Raw genomic sequence first — 17,946 nt, 5'->3', positions numbered from 1 at the left:
TATATATCAAATTGGTCCACTCATGATTGTTTTGCGCCCCCTTCAGAACTTAGAATCGAGACATACAATTCCGGCATCAAAGCACTTCTGCATTGGCATCTTCGAGTCCTCTCGGTGTAGGACCCATTCATTGTTCATTCAATTTTTATATTATTTCTTTTAGTATTCTAGTTAGTTATATGCTCTGAACACGTTCTTGAAATGCATATTCATTAGTCTTTTATATTTATAAGTCTTATTTACTCCTTATTTTCAGCTTTTGCACTCAATAAATGACTTTCGACACCCTCGGGTGTCAGCTAGCACATGCCTATCCTGGTATTTGGGGAATATCAGGATCGGGGCGTGTCACCGGGAGTTTGATGATCCGCATGTCGCTCTTGAGGAGGGATGTCCGAAAGAGTTGGAGGACCGACAAGACAGTTGGGTTTGGCTTTGAGGTCATTTTAAGGACCCAACATATGTGGTGCGTTTTTAATGACGACTTCTTTCATTTTACTTTTTTTATTTTTTAATAATGTTTATTATTAGTTTTTTTAATTTTCTTTAACTATTACAACTAATACATTTATTTTTTGTATAACAGAAGAAGGTGAAGGCGAACAAGATCAATCGAGAGAAGAAGACTCTTATCCACCATTCGAGTTCGAGGCCTTTCTCTTATAGGATGGAGGCGCAACGGAAGGTATATATTACAACTTTCATTTCCAATTTTAAAATGTTGCTAATAATTTTTTTTTCGTACTAACATTTTCCTTATCTTTTTCGATTTTAGGAGGGTTCAAAATTTCCGGAGATCAACGTCTTTGCTGACGTTTATGTTGGGCCTGGGAATGAGTTGACCCAGTCCCTTCATGTAAGTAATTTCTTATGCATTAAACATTTATACTAATTCTTTCATATTGTTTTCTATTACTAATCCATGTTTTTTTTCACAGGCAACTATGGTGGAAAAACGACAGGTGGTGCTTCAGGAGTCCGCCTCCCACCTTCCCTCGGACACGCCGATGGAGTCTGTGGATCCCCCTGAGGATGTAGGGTTTCACATTGTCACAGAGACGTTGGACCAGACTTTCGGTCGGAGGCCAGGGACATATTGTCGGGGGATGGGAAATGCCAGGCCTCGGGAGACTGGAGCCTCGTCATCCTCGCAGTCAAAGACCAAGGTTACGGCTTTGACGCAGGAAGTCGTTGGGCTGAGGAGTGAGCTGGCATCGTACAAGTCTCAAATGTCAATGCTTGTACAAGCCCTCAGTTCCTTTGGAATACATCTCCTCGGTTTTTCTACACCATCGCCCTCATAGCCCTTCCACACCGAGCAAGCACAGCAATCAGGCCTGTTGACCTCCGACCCCGTCCCCAACCAGCAGCAAGATTACGAAGCACCTCCGAATGACATGCCTATAGATTTTGCCTCTTTGTTTTCGTAGTTTTGTTCCCTTTTTTTTATAAACTTTATATTTGTACGTACATTTTTATTTATATTATAAATAAAAAAATTATTCATTAATTTTTTTTTTCTTTCTCATTAGTATGAAATCTGTTTTTTTTTTTTTCCTTTTATTCTATTTTTTAATTAAAAATTACACGTGCGCGACGACGAAATGTCGTCGTGCAAAATTAAGCGCGTCTTACTCTTCGTCGTGCATTACCACGCGCCTACTATAGATTTCTTCGCGCAAAAAGTTTTGAGACAAATTACCCACAAACGCACTTGTACTCATTTATATCGTACAACGAAAACCTTTGTCTGTATAACTTTCACGCAATGACTAGTAAAGCGTCGCGCAATTGTTAAGATGCGCAAAAAATTTGAAGATGTTCGTTGCACAATGTCTTTTTTTTCACGAGCTTTGCGCGACAAAATATGCGCGACGATTTTTTGGTTGCCATAGTTTATGTGCGACCAAATAATTCTTTGCGCGACAAAATGTCCCTAGTCGCGCAAACTATTTAATTTAGTAGTGAGATAACTCGGATGGAATGATTTATGTAAATTGTACAAATCTTAAGAGTGGTGATAAAATCATGAGTAAGAGATCTCAACGGTTTAGGTGTTTCAATTGTGTTTTTATAAACTTTATATGTCAGTATTATTTACAATTGTTTCTCAATTGAAAACAATTGTACTACGAACTAACATCCACAAATCCTCAATTGACAAAGGAAGCAATGTTTAATACTACAAAGTAAACATTAATAAAAGAAAAGCTATATGAACTGAAATGTTAGAATGAACAACTCTCCAATCAGTTGTTATAATTGAAAGGTTTTAACCATCAACTCTATAATCTGTTAGAATCAATGTCTTCAAATGGTTCATTTGAAAAAATTGAGACCCTTATGCATTGAAAGGTTCAAATCTTTCATTTGAAAAAATTGAAACCGTTATGAAACTGAAATAAAGGAGAATAAGATGAAACGCGGATGAAAATTTTGACCGAATTTGGTACAATTTGAATGAAAAAAGTTGATCAATTGAGTTTCATTTTTCAAGTTGAAATTTTATAAAAATGAATCAATTACGGTGAGTGTTGTGGTGGTTCAAGGTCCTGCCAACTAAGGGCCTAGGTGGACATCCGGCATGAAATCCTTTCAGCTAAGCCAGAGGCGATCATCTTTCGCTCGCGGAGATGCATCATCAGATTTCCGGCCATTATCTGGCGCAGTTTGGGTTGTTTTCCAGAGTGTTGGGAATCGCAAGCAGAGACGAAACCAGACATACAAGTCTATCCAAAAAGTCACCTACTCGAACTGTGGGAGGATTCTCTCGGGATCAACTTTGTGAGGATATTAATATTTGTGTTTAATTTTAAATAAAAAAAATCAAATAATTTCAAACTGCACGATACACAGTCAATGGCTAAGATGTGAGGATCATAGGATTCCTGCAATTTGGATCCAGATGGGATCCAAATCCTTATAATACACAGGCGGCTAAGCCTGCCCAATGATATTCGCATTATGCACAACACAGTTCAGATAGATTTATTAAACAAATATATGTAGTTACTTTGGATAAGCCGTCTGGTAATCTTTGCTCCTCTACCTAGCTATAAATATGACTCTGCACTGCCTCAAACCATCAACCACACTAAACACGATTAGCTTCTTACTAAAGCTAATCAATTAGAATTCCATTGTTCAAAAAGGAAAAATTAAGACAGTGGAGATGGCTAAGTCTGGCAACAAAATGGCAACACTTCTTAACTTGATTCTAGTGCTCTCTCTAGTTCTCATGATTTCCATTGCTGAGAGTAGAAAGCTCGGCGGTAAGAATATTTATTCCATTAATTTCATTTTCATCATCTACATACATTAATCACTTATTGCGTTTAAAATTTAAATTAATTCTTTTTAGTTTCAAATAAATATTAAAATAAGTTTCAAGTTTCTATATTAATGCAATGCAATGTTCCACTTGAATTTGCAGAAGAGGCTGTGGCTTGCGACTCGGTTTATGGTGCCGAAGAGGGTGATACATGTGAATCTGTTATTCAAAAGTTCCAATTGGGTGCTGACTTCTTTCTTTCAATCAACCCTAATCTCAACTGCGACAACTTTTTTGTGGGTCAGTGGCTTTGTACTGAAGGGACTGTGAACTGATAAGCTGCGACAAGTTCATGCTCAGTTCAGAAAATATAAGGATCATTGTATGAATAAAGAGGATGAGCTTTGATGTCGTCTTAGGCATCGTTTCTCCTCTAGTAATTGTTGTTTTCTTGATGAGTTATCTTTATCTTGTAAACTGATGGATGTTGTCATCAGTCTTCAGTGTTTAATGCAATGTCGCCCAGCTGCATGGGCTATATATATGGCTGCAGCAACTTATTCCGTTTTATATAACACAGCAAATTAATTAAACTTTTCTAGTAGTGTTCTTTGTTTTCTAGTAGTTGCAAACTAGTTAATTAAAGTCGATTGACATAACTGACTTGATCATATCATGCGACTAATGATAACTGTTTATAATTACATTACCACACCGAAACTTCCCAAAAACAATAGAAGGTTTTCCCAACACTACGGCTCATATATATTTATTCAAATACCGAGCAAGTCACAAAAATATCAAATTAAAAAGTAAAGAAAAATCGGATTAATAGTCCATGTGGTTATAGGGCATTCAGAAGAATGACTATGTTGTAAAAGATATAGGAATTAAGCTTTTGTGGTGATATCCGTTGGGATTCAAAGCCAAAATTGAAAATTTAATTAATTCTTCCGTTAATAGGTTGGCGTGACTCTCCTTCATTGGAGACTATGTGCTTCATTACATTTGAATTTTCTTGGCTTGCTTGGTTTTTTATTCCAAATTAATGTGCATCATGGTTTACATGCTTCTTCTTATTCATGATATGTGTTTTTTATTTTTTTCCTGACCCATTTCGTTTGGGTCGGGTTTCTCCGGAGTGTTGGGAAATTGCAAGGAAAGATGGAACAGGTTGATGAGTCCATCCAAAAAATCATTATTGAAACCGGTTTGTATGGATAGGTTGTATGTATGAGTTGTCATCCTCACTTTAGCTAAGTAGGCTAAAGTCACTTTCCATAGCTTGTCATTCACCTTACATCAACCTTTCCATAGCTTGTCATTCACCTTACATCAACCTTTCTTAGTTGCTTGTAAAAGCTTCTTTACTTGTAATTTGGTTTTTGCTTTTCCACTTGTTAGGGCATATATTAGGGATTGTGTTTGTGTAGTTATCCTACAATCTATTGTAGCTTTCTTTTGGCTCTCTATAAGAGTTGTCTTCACTCTCTTGTAACATTTATAATGAAATATACAACAAATATTGAAACTAAAACTCAACATGGTATCAGAGCAGGAACCATAGGGTCCTAACTCTGTTCTTTTTTTTACTTATTCATTTGCTCATCATCGATAGAGATGGCAGAAGAAAATGTGTCTAGTGCCGACAGTACCTCATCCTCCTCCCCAAACTTAACCCAAGGGGTTGAGAACAATCCAAATCAACGACTCTGCTCGGTGCTACTGAACGAGTTCAACTATCTTCCTTGGTTAAAAGTTGTGTCACTTGCTTTAGGAGGAAGATCGAAGCTAGGGTTTATCAATGGAAGCTATGAGCCCCAGAATCCACTTCACCAACTTACGATGAATGGCATACTACTGATCAGCTGGTCATGTCCTGGTTACTTAACTGCATGGAGCCAAAACTGTCTGAGCTTTTCAGCTACTCAGAGTCTTCCCTTCTCTTATGGGAGTCTGTTAAAGACATGTATGGCAGCTAAAACAACTCAGTTTGCATCTTTCAACTGAAGAAGAGTGTGGCTAGTTTAAAGCAAGGTGATCACTCATTTGTTCAACACCTTGGAAGTATGAAATCCATATGGAATGAACTCGATATGTATCGTCCACACACGACTGATTCCGCTGTGATACTGAAAATGGCTGATGAAGACAAGGTTTTTCAACTCTTAGCAAGCTTAGGAACGGAGTATGAAGACATGTGTAGTCACTTGTTAATGACTTAAGAGCTGCCCTCCTTTACCACTGTGTGTCATGCAGTCCAGAGAGAAGAAACTCGACGAAGAGTGATGAACGTTGAGCCCAAATCCAACTCTGAAGCTAGGGTTTTCACGACAAATCACAAAGCAACTGGTGATAGGGTGCTTGGCAAGAAAGTAGACTGGAAATGTTTTTATTGCAACATGAATGGACATTTGAGAGAAAAATGTTGGATTCTTCATTCGGAGTTAAAGTCTAAGTTTGATAGGGAAGGCAGGATGATCAAAGATAGGAAGGGTGGAGTCACTCCAAAAGCATTTCATTCAGCTTGTTCCTCAACTGATGGGATGGCTAATTTCTCAACAAATCATGTGTTCTTAATCAACGAGTTTGCTGCTTTTCTTCAAAAGAAGTAAGGAAGCACTGAACTTGATGAAATGACACCTGAAAACCCTATTGCAATGCCAGGGAAATTTGCTGGATTCTTGGCTGACTCGAAGAACACATCGAAAGGCAATATTTTAGGTATTATCAATGCCATTTCCACTACTCTTAATGCAAATGTTACACATGATTTTTGGATTATTAACTCTGGTGCCACTGATCATATAACTAATAAACCCTCTAGTCTCCATGATTTTCAAAGAACTATTGATCCAATTCATGTATCTGTTGCAAATGGGAAAGGGGAACCTATTCTAGGGAAATGAAAGATTAGATTGCTAAGTGAGCATACTGATTCCACTACTCTTTATGTACCTTCTTTTCCTTTTCAACTCTTGTCAATAGGAAAAATCACAAAAATCTTAAAATGTCTTGCCATATTTTCCCCTCACAATGTTGTGTTTCAAGACCGAGTTACTCATAAGAAGATTGGTGAAAGGTTCTTCTTGAATGGACTCTACTATCTCTCAAAGAAGTCTAATTTTGTCAAAAAGCTCAGTGTCAACTTAAGTCAAGTTCAGGAACACCAACTCTGGCATCAACGCCTTGCCCATCCCTCAGAACATGTGATGACCAAGTTGTTTCCCTTTTTTTTTTGTAAAAACACACTGGAGTGTGAAACTTGTCAAATGTCAAAAGCCACTAGATCCTTTTGTTTCCTTTAATTCTAGAACTAGTAAACTTTTTTAGTTTGTTCACTCTGATATTTGGGGTCCTTCTCGTGTAGAATCCTTTGATGGGTATAGATATTATGCTACATTTATTGATGACTATTCTAGAGTAACATGGTTGTATCTTTTAAAACTTAAAAGTAATTTTTTGATGCTTTTAAGGACTTTCACAACCTAATCAACAATCAATTTTCATCTAAGTTATATATGTTAAGATCGGATAATGGTACCGAGTACACTTCCAATAACATAAGTAATTACTTAAGCAATCATGACATTTTGCATTAAACAAGCTGTGTTGGTACACCACAACAAAATGGTGTGGCAGAGAGAAAGAATCGAGACTTATTGGAGAAGATTCGATCACTTATGATCCAAATGAATGTTCCTAAGAAATTTTGATCTCAAGCTCTACTCACTGCCATGTACATCATTAATAGACTGCCAACTTGGGTGTTGAATACTAAATCTCCTTTTGAAGTCATGAAAGGCAGGCCTATAAGCTTGTCTCACCTCAGGACCTTTAGTTGTACTTGTTATGTGTACATTCAAGCTCTCCATCGTGACAAACTCGACCCTCGAGCTGTCAAATGTGTGTTTATGGGATACGCCAATTCTCAAAAGGGTTACAAAGTGTACAACCCTAACATGGGGAAGCTGGCAGTCTCTAGAGATGTGCGATTTGATGAATATTCACCTTATTTCCACAAAAAGGTTGGAGACTAATGCTAATATGGAAGATCTTATGGACCTATTTCCACTACCTATTCCAGCAGAAATTCATGAAGTCACTCCTGCTCATATCAGCACTGATAATTCTCAACTCACTAAGAGTGTAACTGATGCAGTGCCAAGCTCTTTTGAACCATCAGAAGCTCAACCAAATCAGCAAGCTATAAGTGCACTAAGAAGAAATCCTACACGAGATAGACATCCACCAGTGAGGTTACAAGAGTATGTTACTTACACTGCAAGACATCCTATCTCTGCAGCCATTTCTTATCACAGATTCTCATCTTCTCATACTTCTTTCCTTAACAAAGTGTCCCACACTTTCGAACCAAGGAATTTTCATGAAGCCACATGCATGCCTGAGTAGCAAGATTCTATGGCTAAAGAGCTTCAAGCTCTAAATGGCAACCAGACATGGAGTGTGGTGGATCTTCCAAATGGCAAGAAGGTCGTGGGAAGTAGGTGGATATATAAGACCAAATTCAACTCCAATGGAAGCATTGAAAGACACAAGGCATGGTTAGTAGCTCAAGGCTTTACTCAAACCTATGACATTGACTATAAGGAGACCTTTGCTCCTGTTGCCAAAATGAACACAATGAGGGTATTGTTATCTGTGGCAATCAATAATGCATGGCCCTTATTCCAAATGGATGTGAAGAATGCATTTCTTCATGGGGATCTTGAAGAAGAAGTGTACATGAAGTTGCCTCATGGTCATCCAAGAGAAAATGAACCCAACAAGGTCTGCAGACTTCACAAAGCCATATATGGTCTCAAACAGTCCCATCGAGCTTGGTATTCGAAGCTTAGTTCATTCCTTGAAGCTGCAGGGTTCAAAATGAGTCATGCTGACTCTTCTTTATTTGTTCGAAGTAGTATTGCTGGCAAATTGGTTGTGCTTAAATATGTTGACGACCTAATTATTACAGGTGACAATATAAGTGAAATCAAGACGCTTAAGCAGTCACTTCACCAAACATTTACCATTAAAGACTTGGGGCCTTTGAAATACTTTCTTGGAATTACGGTGCCTACCTCTTCAAAGGGATTGTTCTTGAATCAAAGAAAGTATGTTCTCGATCTTCTAGATGAAGCTAACATGATGGAATGTAAACCAACTCGGACACCCCTAGCTAGCAAACTTCAGTGGCATGAAAAAGGTGAACCTCTCTCGGACCCTAGTGTTTATCAGCGAATGGTTGGGAAACTTATTTATCTCACTATTACTAGGCTTGATATCTCATATTCAGTTAGCCTAGCCAGTCAGTTCATGCACTCTCCTACTCTAGTTCACTGGGAAATCGTCAAGAGAATACTTCGATATCTCAAGGGCTCAGTAGGAAGGGGGATAATTATGAAGAACAATGGATCAAATCACATCTTGGCCTATACAGATGCTGATTGGGCTGGAAATGCCTTTGATCGAAAATCCACAACAGGTTTTTGCACATTTGTTGGAAGGAACCTTGTCACTTGGAAGAGCAAGAAACAAACTGTTATTGCTTGATCTAGTGCCGAAGCTGAGTATAGGGCTATAGCAGCAACAGCCTGTGAACTCATATGGTTGAAAGATCTTCTTTCCGAGCTCGGATTCACAAGCATGGCACATATGTCCCGTATTGTGATAACCAAGCTACCATGCACATTGCCTCCAATCCAGTATTCCATGAAAGAACCAAACATATTGAAGTTGACTGCCATTATATTTGTGCTCAAGTTCAATCCAAGGTGATAGACACCATGTTCACACGCAGCCACGATCAACTTGCTGATTTATTCACAAAAGCACTAGACTCTACTCAGTTTCAGCATTTGTTATGCAAGCTTAGATTAATCAATCCCTTGATCCAGCTTGAGGGGGTTGTATGGATGGGTTGTATGTATGAGTTGTCATCCTCACTTTAGCTAAGTCATAGGCTAAAGTCACTTTCCATAGCTTGTCATTCACCTTACATCAACCTTTCTTAGTTGCTTGTAAAAGCTTCTTTACTTGTAATTTGGTTTTTGCTTTTCCACTTGTTAGGGCAGATTTTAGGGATTGTGTTTGTGTAGTTATCCTACAATCTATTGTAGCTTTCTTTTGGCTCTCTATAAGATTTGCCTTCACTCTCTTGTAACATTTATAATGAAATATACAACAAATATTAAAACAAAAACTCAACAATCATGTACTTAAACTATAGGGGTTAGGGCTGAGGTTGACGGAGTTTGGGATTTCTTGCAGAACATAGTTGGAGATTTGATCAGAAGTTTCTCCGTTAAAGAGTGTCATGAAAAAACGTAGTTGAAAAACGAACAACTCAATTATGGAGATAACTCAGATGGAATGATTTATGTAAAATGTACAAATCTGAAGAGTGGAGATAAATCATGAGTAAGGGATCTCAATGGTTTAGGTGTTTCAATTGTGTTTTTATAAACTTTATATGTCAGTATTATTTATAATTGTTTCTTAAGAGAAACAATTGTATTACGAACTAACATCCACAAATCCTCAATTGACAAAGGACAAAGCAATGTTTAATACTACAAAGTAAACATTAATAAAAGAAAAGCTATATGAACTGAAATGTTAGAATGAACAACTCTGCAATCAGTTGTTATAATTGAAAAGTTTGAATGATAAACTCTGCAATCTATTAGAATCAATACGTCTTCAAATTGTTCATTTGAAAAAATTGAGACCCTTATGAATTGAAAGGTTCAAATCTTTCATTTGATAAAATTGAAACCCTTATGAACTGAAATGGAGGAGAAGAAGATGAAACACGAATGAAAATGTTGATCGAATTTGGTACAATTTGAATGAAAAAAGTTGATCAATTGATTTTCATTTCAAGTTGAAAATTTTATAAAAATGAATCAATTACGGTGAGTGTTGTAGTGGTTCAAGGTCCTACCAACTAGGGGCATAAGTGGACATCCGACATGAAATCCTTTCAGCAAAGCCAGAGGCGATCATCTTTCGCTCGCAGAGGTGCATCATCAAATTTTCGGCCATTATCTGGCGCAGTTTGGGTTGGTTTTCTAGAGTGTTGGGAGTTGCAGGGGAGAGATGATGAGTAGAATTTGTTGGTACCACACATATTGGGCCTCAGACTTTGACACATTGGGCCTCAACATTTGGGCCTCATTACCCATCCCATAATTATGTAAAAGGAGGAGCCCCTTATTCTATAAAAGGGGACTCATCCCCCTTCACAAATGAGACTCTGGGATACCCCCAAAACATACAAGTCTCAAACAACTCCGAGACAACACTCTCTTCCTCAGGGGGACTCCCCTTGAGCTTGTAATCCATACATACAGTTACATACATACATAATTAACATCAGTGTGGACGTAGCCCAAACATTGGGGTGAACCACGATACATCTTTGTGTTCTTGGGCATTTGCATGATTCACGGTCGGATTTACGTTGTTCCAAGACCTTCCAGTTTTGTGCATCAACATTTGGCGCCGTCTGTGAGAATCGATACAAAAAGCTATGTTGGTTCTCTCTATATTTTTCATCTCACCATCGTGAAACCTTCACAACCTCACCACTGTCCACTGTGGATCTGCAAAACCCAAGAAACAACCAACTCATCTCTGCTCATCTATCTCGCTCAACCACCACCTACATCGAGCACGGCCCCTGTACCTCCTCAACCAGATTACACTGACCCCACAGCTACCTTGACAGTGAAGAGTTATTGACCCAGTCCAAATACCAGAGTGAAGAAAATCCAGAAAGCAACAAGCTTTGAATGCGAGTGCAACTCGGGTGAGTCAGTGACCGAATCAGGAGGACCCTGTCGAGTCCGAGTTTGAGGGTGGCGGTAGAAAAGAAGTGGGTGGGCAGAGAGTACATCTCTCCCCGCGAGCTGGAACCTTCTCCCTCATTCCTTCAATTTTCTCTCGTTGTCTCTAATTTTCCCACCAAGCAAAAACCAGAAGAAAACTAGAAACATTTGCTTGCACGATCTCTGAAGCAAAATCCTTCACACCCAAAAAAAGCAAAGAGCAAGAAGGACTAGACCACTCTCTCTCTGTTTTCTCCATCTGAATCCCCAACAAATGGCCTCGCAAAGGCTTTTATCCTCTCTTGCCCAGTCCTCCGTTCACCGGGTGCCGTCTAAATCTTCGATCTCAACATCTAACCCGAGGGTCACATCCCCATCTCCGTCTTCCCGATCCGCTTCTCTCTGCGGCTATCTTCTCAACCGCACTGCTCAGTACGCGACCACCGCCGTCGAACCCCAGATGGTTTCAGCGTCTCCGAAGAGCAAAGATTTCAGGAAGGGAAAAATCATCGACGAATTCACCGGGAAAGGCTCGATCAGGCAGGTATGCCAGGTGATCAGAGTCGTCGTCGATGTGAGGTTCGAGAAGGGGCTTCCCCTCATCCCGAGCCAACCATATACAATCGACAGTCAAGATCAGAGCTTTTCCGTCGTCATCTCACCGGAGTGCCATGGATTCTGGTACGACGCCGTTCTGGTGGTTCCCGCAGTCGTTTTCATGGTGTACTGGCGTTTCAAGCCAAGAAGAACGTCATCAAGCTCTCCAATGAAGGATCATACATCATGATATCCTATTATGCCCTTATCTAGGTCGCCAGCCTTCTCAACCTCGCTTGGTGCGCCCTTCAGGCATGGCAGTGCTCAAGAGGATTATGCAAGTGGGGTTGAAGCTTTAGCTCTTACTTTCTTGGTCTCTGGGATTGTTGTTAGTGCAGTCATGTAAGACGGATCTGCTCACAATTCGGGAAAGCAACAATAAAAGCAACAACGAGCATCACATCTGACCCAATATGTCGGGAAAGCTTCGAACCCCATGCCCATTTTCTGAAAAAGCCATGAGAAAGAAGGAGATAAGATCATTTTCTTTTTTTTTTGTTATTTTATTACTTTATTATTGTCTATTAACATGATGGCATATTAGTTAAATAATAAAATCGTTCATTTACATGTGATATCACAATGATCATTATCATAAAACGTGGTAAAAGTCTGTACATCCATTACACCATTTACATTATATAATGATTTTGTCACATGCTCACTGTCAAAAACATTACAAAGCACATCACATAAAGTTATATATATATATATATATATATATATATATATATATATATATATATACATACATACATACATACATATATATATATACACACATACATATGTATATATATATGTATACATATATATATATATGTATGTATGTATATATATATATATATGTATATCTATATATATGTATATATATGTATATCTATATATATGTATATATATGTATATGTATATATATGTATATATATGTATATCTATATATATGTATATATGTATACTTTAGTGGAGTGATGATTGACGAATGGAGCAGTAGCTCCTCATTGTTTAGGCTCTGCATCTTTCTCTTTTCTCTGCCAAAAGAAATAAAACACTTTACTTTTTCTTTTCAGCAGACATCATTATGTTTTCATCATTTATTTAATATGTTATTGATATATGTTATGCTGAAAGTAATTTTTATTATTTAAACGTTATGATAAACAAAAGGAAAAAATAAAGAAAGCTTTACCTTTCCTTTTCAAAAAACATCATTATATTTCATCATTTATTTAATATTTTATTGATATTATATTATGATATTTGTTAACATGTTGACTAGTGACATATATTTAACTCAAGTACACGTCCATTATTTATTCATGGCCTAGAATATTATGATTGCCATTAAACTATGTCACTTATACAACATGTGATTTACCACACGGCTGAATAAATTATTTATTTATAGAAGGCACATAGTACAATATTTTGCCTTGACAAACTTTGTAAATTTAATTTATTCATTATACGGTCATACTTATACTGTCATTTATTGTCAGAAATTATTGAGCAACTAGATCCACTGATCAACATTGTTGCTGATTAAAGAAGTCTACCAATTTATAGACTGATGAGCCACGTGCTCATGGTAATCTCTTGTCTGACCGGACACCCATTTGCTCGGACATTCGCTTATTGGGACACCTATGTGCCTGGACCCAACTCGATGACCTTACAGATAGCCCTAACTTGATGACCCTCTGTATGGCCCCAACTCAAAGACCCGACTTGCAGACTAGATCCGTGGATCCGACACATAGACCCAATATGCGAACCCGACAAACGGACCCGAATCATGTCGAGAATCAACTCATACTGAGTGCATGTCGACATAAAGTAGATACTTGCAATGAGGAATACCATGAGCCGAGCCACCTCATAGCGAGCATAGTCTCTAGCCGAGTAGCCTCGCAACGAGCATCGCCTCCAACCGAGCAAACGCCTCGCCGCGAGCATAGCCTCTAGCTAAGCAGCCTCGCAACGAGCATCACCTCCAATCGAGCAGTCTCGTAACGTGTGATACCTCTAGCCGAGTATTGCTTTATGTTGAGCATTGCCTTGGGTTGAGTACTGGTTCAAGACATCTAGCTACTTCGGCCCACACATGGACTGGATTTGAAGTCTCCAGCCAAAAGACTCTCTTAACTGAAGATTTGGGGACTACTGTTGGTACCACACATATTGGGCCTCAGACTTTAACTCATTGGGCCTCAACATTTGGGCCTCATTACCCAGCCCATAATTATGTAAAATGAGGAGCCCCATATTCTATAAAAGGGGACTCCTCCCCCTCACAAATAAGACTCTAGGATACCCCAAAAACATACAAGTCTCAAACAACTCAGAGACAACACCTCTTCCTCAGGGGGACTCCCCTTGAGCTTGTAATCCATTCATACAGTTACATACATACATAATCAACATCAGTGTGGACGTAGCCCAAACATTCGGGTGAACCACGATACATCTTTGTGTTCTTGGGCGTTTGCATGATTCACAGTCGGATTTACGTTGTTCCAAGACCTTCCGGTTTTGTGCATCAACAGAATTTATATTATATATTTAACCCTATTCTTAGTATATTTTGGAAGAATTTTGATACTTTGAATTGTATTTCTAATATAGGACTTTTAACTTCTTCTGGAGCAAAATATGGTCAAATGGACGAATTTTCGAGTAATTTTAGTTGGAGGACGGTCGCGAGTCACTTAGCTTAATCTTATCAAAATATCATATTTTTCCACCAAGCGGTTATTTTCTGGCAATAAAATAAATGAGTGATGCGCAGTACTGAAATAGTGACGTTTTAGGCTTGAATTGCGTTTTTGGAGCCCAAGATGACCTCGGATGGGTTGTGGCCTTCTGGAGATGTGTTCAAAACGTCTTGATCTTCAAAACAAGCTATCATGGGCTGGATTTGGAGGATATATGAGGCTAAAACGTAGATGGACAAGTGCTTCGAAGATTCTCCTAGTTTAATTAGGACTTTATTTTCTAAGATATTTTATTATTATTTAGTTTCCTAGTTGGAATAAAAGACCTATGTCTTAGGGTCTGTGCGATGGCTTAGCAGATATATTGCTTTGTCGTCTACAGTTTTTCTCCACGCTTATTGTTATTCAACTTCAGAGACAAAAAACGTTGCTAGGGTTCTTGGAGATTTTCTACTTTAAGGTGTTATTCCTTTTATTCTTAATAATATTTTTTATGATTTCAATTATGAATATGCGTAACTAATTCCTTTTGTTAGAGCGAAGCCTTGAGCTTTAGCATAAATATGTGATTTTTATTTAATTGCTTATGATTGATTACATGCATACTTTGAATTATTGATCACTGAGATTAAAACTATCTAATTGTCTTAATGCCTGATCACCATTAGGATCTTTAGAAAAGTATTTTGATGCAATTTTGGTTGGAATGTTCCCTGAAATTGACGTTGGCTTCTTGTGATTAATAATTGTAATTTCACTTAGGATGAACACCACGTCTTAAGGGTTGCATGGTTTTTCAAAAGGTTTTCTTATAGCATAATGAGTCTCTCATGTTCAGATTTGATCCGAACGTCCGGACGGGTTGCATGTTAGATATACATTCTATGTTGGAGGTTCCAAGTAGAATATAAATTAGGAAGACCTAACCTTCAAAGTGGCATGTGTAGATTATAAGTAATTGGTTAAAATACATAGGATTGTTAGGTGATAGTGGAACCCTAGTACTCTTATAAATTGGTATTTAAAACTCTTTTCTTTTGTAATATTAGTTTTTAATTAAAATTCGTTTGTAATATTATCCAATTTCAGAATCTCTTTTCTCAAATTTTAACTAATTAGGAATTGTTTCTACATAAATTATCCAAATAGTTCTTGAGGAGAACGACTTTGCATAAGCATCTATACTACAACATCCTTGTATTCTTGCAAGTATTTCATGTGATTTTGACCCTATTTGCATAGATGTTAAAAATCATATCAAGAGACGAAACCAGCCCTACAAGTCTATCCAAAAAGTCACCTACTCGAACTGTGTGGGGCTAGGGTTGAGGTCTTCTGGCGACAATTAGTTGGAGATTTGAATTGGGAGTTGCCGTTGACTTGTTACAGAGTTGTGAAAAAAGATGATCAGATGAAATGAACAACTTGTGGATGAAAACATTTATGTAAATTGTAGAAAAATCTTGAAATTGTGGTGATGAAATGGAGAATATTGATGAATAAGTGATGGCTGTTTTTAGTATTTCAAATATATAAATGAATACACAATTCCCTATTACAGGGTAGATTAAGAACGGCTTTACAAATTTCTCCTCTTGATTTCTTTTAGTCCTCCTCCTCTCTTTGGATGACTATGTCTCCTCTTGTTTCTTCTCATTAATAGTTTAACTTCAGTCTATTTTATTGTTTCTTCAATTAAATTTTGATCATAAGACGGTAATTATTCAGTCAATTCTTATATACTAACTAATTAATACATGCATTTAGTTGATTCCAGTGTCTCAAATACATATGTGTGTGTGTGTGTGTGTGTGTCTACATATAAACTGAAATATTAATGGATTTTGATCCATTACTTTCTGCTATAGGTTGAAGGACGACTAAGCTATTCAGACAAAAACAAAAAAGAATGAAGAAAAAAAGTAAAAAAATGTTGAGCGCAGCAGGACATGACATATAAATTATAATACGGAAGAGATCCAAATCCTTATAATACACGGGCGGCAAAGCCTGCCCAATGTCCAATATTCGCATTATGCACAACATAGTTCAGATAGATTTATTAAATAAATATATGTAGTTACTCTGGATAAGCCGTCTGGTAATCTTGCTCCTCTACCTAGCTATAAATATGGCTCTGCACTGCCTCAAACCATCACCCACACTAAACACGATTAGCTTCTTACTAAAGCTAATCAATTAGAATTCCATTGTTCAAAAAGGAAAAATTAAGACAGTGGAGATGGCCAAGTCTGGCAATAAAATGGCAACACTTCTTAACTTGATTCTAGTGCTCTCTCTAGTTCTCATGATTTCCATTGCTGAGAGTAGAAAGCTCGGCGGTAAGAATATTTATTCCATTAATTTCATTTTCATCATCTACATACATTAATCACTTATTGCGTTTAAAATTTAAATTAATTCTTTTTAGTTTCAAATAAATATTAAAATAAGTTTCAAGTTTCTATATTAATGCAATGCAATGTTCCACTTGAATTTGCAGAAGAGGCTGTGGCTTGCGACTCGGTTTATGGTGCCGAAGAGGGTGATACATGTGAATCTGTTATTCAAAAGTTCCAATTGGGTGCTGACTTCTTTCTTTCAATCAACCCTAATCTCAACTGCGACAACTTTTTTGTGGGTCAGTGGCTTTGTACTGAAGGGACTGTGAACTGATAAGCTGCGACAAGTTCATGCTCAGTTCAGAAAATATAAGGATCATTGTATGAATAAAGAGGATGAGCTTTGATGTCGTCTTAGGCATCGTTTCTCCTCTAGTAATTGTTGTTTTCTTGATGAGTTATCTTTATCCTATAAATTGATGGACGTTATCATCAGTCTTCAGTGTTTAATGCAATGTCGCCTAGCTGCATGGGCTATCTATGGCTGCAGCAACTTATTCCGTTTTATATAACACAGCAAATTAATTCAACTTTTCTAGTAATGTTCTTTGTTTCTAGTAGTTACAAACTAGCTAATCAAAGTCGAGTGACATAACTAACTTGATCATATCATGTGACTATATGATAACTGTTTATAATTACATTACCAAACCGAAACTATCCCAAAAACAATAGAAGGTGTTCCAACACTACGGCTCATATAAATTTATTCAAATACCGAGCAAGTCACAAAAATATCAAATTAAAAAGTAAAGTCCATATCGAATTAATAGTCCATGTGGCTATAGGGTATTCAGAAGAATGCCCCGTTGTAAAAGATATAGGATTTAAGTTTTTTTAGTGAACTCCATTGGGATTCAAACCCAAAATTGAAAGCTTAGTTAATTCTTCCGTTAATAGGTTGGTGTGACTCCCATCCACCAGTGATTGTGTGCTCCATTACATTCGAATTTTCTTGGCCGCTTGCCTAGTTTTCGATTTCTAGATTAATGTGTATCTTGGTTTACAAGTTTGTCCTTCTTCATGATGTGTGTTTTTTCTTTTTTTTTCCTGACCCATTTCTTTTGGTGTGCCTTTGCATCTTGTTTTGCAGGTTTAGACTTTCTAGGTTTTCCTTTAGAGGTTTTAGG

At 37.6% G+C, this 17,946-nt stretch overlaps 1 pseudogene; it reads left to right on the top strand.

Moving 5' to 3' along the window:
• Positions 1-441: 441 nt before the first annotated feature.
• LOC126582598 (uncharacterized) lies at positions 442-1,548 on the top strand (annotated as a pseudogene).
• The last annotated feature ends 16,398 nt before the right edge of the window (positions 1,549-17,946 follow it).

The sequence above is a fragment of the Malus sylvestris genome, chromosome 9 (assembly GCF_916048215.2).
Source record: "Malus sylvestris chromosome 9, drMalSylv7.2, whole genome shotgun sequence".
NCBI lineage: Eukaryota > Viridiplantae > Streptophyta > Magnoliopsida > Rosales > Rosaceae > Malus > Malus sylvestris.
Note: the sequence above shows the minus strand (reverse complement) of the source record. Positions and strands in the feature narration are given on the sequence as shown.